Genomic DNA, 5,000 nt, shown 5'->3' on the forward strand with positions numbered 1-5,000 from the left:
ACACACGCGAGACAGATGGCGGATGAACGGCGGACTTTTCTCGCAGTCGTAAGTTGCAATCCACCCCTATATCTTGCGTCTCATGAAGAGTTATATCAAGTATGCCAAATTCCCGCTGTCCCTATACATGCGGTAAGTTCGTCGTGGCCGCTGGCCGGCAGGCCGCGAGACCTGACGCCCGGCGGCAAAGAGTGCCCCTCTGAGGATATAGATGTTCCGTTCCGCCGCACAATGGTGACGGTGACCGCTGCCTGCGGTGGCAACGCTGGGCAGAGTCGATACTCGCCGTGTGGTGGAAGGTAAACATTATGCGGTACATCAGTACTTTCCTAATAGTTCGGTCGTCTCACGGCACTGCTTAGTAAATGATGCAGGCCACATATAGATGATTTATGCGAATGTCCCTATACGTGCTGTAAGACTGGGCACACAACGTGAATCGCACGTCAGCCAGACACTCGAACATGCACCACTCTCGGCCTGCAACGGAGACACACAATACGTAAACATCTGGAATGCGACAATGTCGAGTGCATCCTCTCTGCCACATTGCACCGTCGACACTATGATAACCAGAGCAGTAGGTCCACCTATAAAAGCACAATACCCCACTCCTCCGACAACTACCATTGCTCAGATAAATCAACACCACCAACACACATCCTACACAGAGGGGCACCAAATATCATCCCCCGCCCTCGTGTTATACCACATGAAAAATTGCAGAAGTGAGAGACACACATCCGCCAGCCTCTTGCTACAAGCATCGAACCGACGTGACGTATCTGACGGTGACTCAGGCATCCGCGTACTGCCACCACTATCCACCCCCCCCCCTCTCTCTCTGCACCCTTCCCACACAATACCAAATTTAACCAACTTTATCGCTTAACCTAACTGTGGCTGTACCACATTATCGCTTAACCTAACTGTGGCTGTACCACATTATCGCTTAACCTAACTGTGGTTGTACCACATTATCGCTTAACCTAACTGTGGTTGTACCACATTATCGCTTAACCTAACTGTGGTTGTACCACATTATCGCTTAACCTAACTGTGGTTGTACCACATTATCGCTTAACCTAACTGTGGTTGTACCACATTATCGCTTAACCTAACTGTGGTTGTACCACATTATCGCTTAACCTAACTGTGGTTGTACCACATTATCGCTTAACCTAACTGTGGTTGTACCACATTATCGCTTAACCTAACTGTGGTTGTACCACATTATCGCTTAACCTAACTGTGGTTGTACCACATTATCCCTTAACCTAACTGTGGTTGTACCACATTATCCCTTAACCTAACTGTGGTTGTACCACATTATCCCTTAACCTAACTGTGGTTGTACCACATTATCCCTTAACCTAACTGTGGTTGTACCACATTATCCCTTAACCTAACTGTGGTTGTACCACATTATCCCTTAACCTAACTGTGGTTGTACCACATTATCCCTTAACCTAACTGTGGTTGTACCACATTATCCCTTAACCTAACTGTGGTTGTACCACATTATCCCTTAACCTAACTGTGGTTGTACCACATTATCCCTTAACCTAACTGTGGTTGTACCACATTATCCCTTAACCTAACTGTGGTTGTACCACATTATCCCTTAACCTAACTGTGGTTGTACCACATTATCCCTTAACCTAACTGTGGTTGTACCACATTATCCCTTAACCTAACTGTGGTTGTACCACATTATCCCTTAACCTAACTGTGGTTGTACCACATTATCCCTTAACCTAACTGTGGTTGTACCACATTATCCCTTAACCTAACTCAAGTTGTCCCTTAACCTAACTCAAGTTGTCCCTTAACCTAACTCAAGTTGTCCCTTAACCTAACTCAAGTTGTCCCTTAACCTAACTCAAGTTGTCCCTTAACCTAACTCAAGTTGTCCCTTAACCTAACTCAAGTTGTCCCTTAACCTAACTCAAGTTGTCCCTTAACCTAACTCAAGTTGTCCCTTAACCTAACTCAAGTTGTCCCTTAACCTAACTCAAGTTGTCCCTTAACCTAACTCAAGTTGTCCCTTAACCTAACTCAAGTTGTCCCTTAACCTAACTCAAGTTGTCCCTTAACCTAACTCAAGTTGTCCCTTAACCTAACTCAAGTTGTCCCTTAACCTAACTCAAGTTGTCCCTTAACCTAACTCAAGTTGTCCCTTAACCTAACTCAAGTTGTCCCTTAACCTAACTCAAGTTGTCCCTTAACCTAACCCACGTTGTCCCTTAACCTAACCCACGTTGTCCCTTAACCTAACCCACGTTGTCCCTTAACCTAACCCACGTTGTCCCTTAACCTAACCCACGTTGTCCCTTAACCTAACCCACGTTGTCCCTTAACCTAACCCACGTTGTCCCTTAACCTAACCCACGTTGTCCCTTAACCTAACCCACGTTGTCCCTTAACCTAACCCACGTTGTCCCTTAACCTAACCCACGTTGTCCCTTAACCTAACCCACGTTGTCCCTTAACCTAACCCACGTTGTCCCTTAACCTAACCCACGTTGTCCCTTAACCTAACCCACGTTGTCCCTTAACCTAACCCACGTTGTCCCTTAACCTAACCCACGTTGTCCCTTAACCTAACCCACGTTGTCCCTTAACCTAACCCACGTTGTCCCTTAACCTAACCCACGTTGTCCCTTAACCTAACCCACGTTGTCCCTTAACCTAACCCACGTTGTCCCTTAACCTAACCCACGTTGTCCCTTAACCTAACCCACGTTGTCCCTTAACCTAACCCACGTTGTCCCTTAACCTAACCCACGTTGTCCCTTAACCTAACCCACGTTGTCCCTTAACCTAACCCACGTTGTCCCTTAACCTAACCCACGTTGTCCCTTAACCTAACCCACGTTGTCCCTTAACCTAACCCACGTTGTCCCTTAACCTAACCCACGTTGTCCCTTAACCTAACCCACGTTGTCCCTTAACCTAACCCACGTTGTCCCTTAACCTAACCCACGTTGTCCCTTAACCTAACCCACGTTGTCCCTTAACCTAACCCACGTTGTCCCTTAACCTAACCCACGTTGTCCCTTAACCTAACCCACGTTGTCCCTTAACCTAACCCACGTTGTCCCTTAACCTAACCCACGTTGTCCCTTAACCTAACCCACGTTGTCCCTTAACCTAACCCACGTTGTCCCTTAACCTAACCCACGTTGTCCCTTAACCTAACCCACGTTGTCCCTTAACCTAACCCACGTTGTCCCTTAACCTAACCCACGTTGTCCCTTAACCTAACCCACGTTGTCCCTTAACCTAACCCACGTTGTCCCTTAACCTAACCCACGTTGTCCCTTAACCTAACCCACGTTGTCCCTTAACCTAACCCACGTTGTCCCTTAACCTAACCCACGTTGTCCCTTAACCTAACCCACGTTGTCCCTTAACCTAACCCACGTTGTCCCTTAACCTAACCCACGTTGTCCCTTAACCTAACCCACGTTGTCCCTTAACCTAACCCACGTTGTCCCTTAACCTAACCCACGTTGTCCCTTAACCTAACCCACGTTGTCCCTTAACCTAACCCACGTTGTCCCTTAACCTAACCCACGTTGTCCCTTAACCTAACCCACGTTGTCCCTTAACCTAACCCACGTTGTCCCTTAACCTAACCCACGTTGTCCCTTAACCTAACCCACGTTGTCCCTTAACCTAACCCACGTTGTCCCTTAACCTAACCCACGTTGTCCCTTAACCTAACCCACGTTGTCCCTTAACCTAACCCACGTTGTCCCTTAACCTAACCCACGTTGTCCCTTAACCTAACCCACGTTGTCCCTTAACCTAACCCACGTTGTCCCTTAACCTAACCCACGTTGTCCCTTAACCTAACCCACGTTGTCCCTTAACCTAACCCACGTTGTCCCTTAACCTAACCCACGTTGTCCCTTAACCTAACCCACGTTGTCCCTTTGCCTAACATAGTTCACTGCTCGGAATCTCTGGTGTCGTTGTTATCCTCATGTAGATGTCTTGCGAGTGTTGCTTACTTTCCACATATTCCCGCTATCCACTGTCAATTGTACTGCAATAGGACTATATCGCCCCCCCCCCCCTCCCTCTGTCCCCCTCTTTGTGTCTCTGTCCTCTCAAGCTGGTCGGTCTGGCGTTTGAGTGTTAAATGAGCCTCGCAGCTGTTCAGTTGCATTCAGATGTCGACGCCCTCAGTGTACGTCGTGGTATGGTCTGTGTCCATTGTCCGCTGATGTCGTACGCGTAACCCACACGCTGTACCGATCATCGGTCGTTACGTACAGAGTGAAGTAGTGTGATACGTGTGACCGTACGCTGGCTGTGCCCAACGGTGTCGAATCTCAATTTCCATATGATGTGCTCGATGCTACTTGTCTCGTCTCCCAATAACAGCTAGGTTGCACTGTGGTACGCCGTAGAGGCGTGTGGGAGGAACGTACGAACGCATTGTATGTCACCCTGGGTCGCTGGGGGTGGTGGTGCGGTGAGTCAGGTCAGGTCAGGTCAGCGTGAGCCGTCTGATGTAGTGACGCGTGTATTCCGACTTTGTCGTATTGCCTCACACAAAGTGCTACCCTGGTGGACCGCGTTCCATATCTGGGACATGCCGCAGATGCCGGTTGACAGTGGATCGCGGAAGGGACATCGCATACGTGCGCGGGCCACCTTCCACGTGTTCTCTTCTGCACATGTCGCAGTGTGTATGTGGTCTGATGTAGCGTGTCGTGACACATGACATCCTGGCATGCAAGAATTGTTGAATTCGCAAATGTAGGTGGACATCTACGTTTACTGCCCAAGATACGCAAATGAACTGGAAATCCGTTGTTGAGCGGTTGTTCACGCTGGAGGTGAATCTGTGATGGCGACGATCGGTACAGCTATTAACCGGTTGTTTCAGCGGTACCCGCCACATCCACACACGTGACTAGGCCCATGTGGGTATGAAGCGATACGCGGCGGTGGCTTGGTGGGACTGTTCCCGGCCGGTGAAGGGG

The sequence above is a fragment of the Schistocerca gregaria genome, unplaced genomic scaffold, assembly GCF_023897955.1.
Source record: "Schistocerca gregaria isolate iqSchGreg1 unplaced genomic scaffold, iqSchGreg1.2 ptg001325l, whole genome shotgun sequence".
Classification (NCBI taxonomy): Eukaryota; Metazoa; Arthropoda; class Insecta; order Orthoptera; family Acrididae; genus Schistocerca; species Schistocerca gregaria.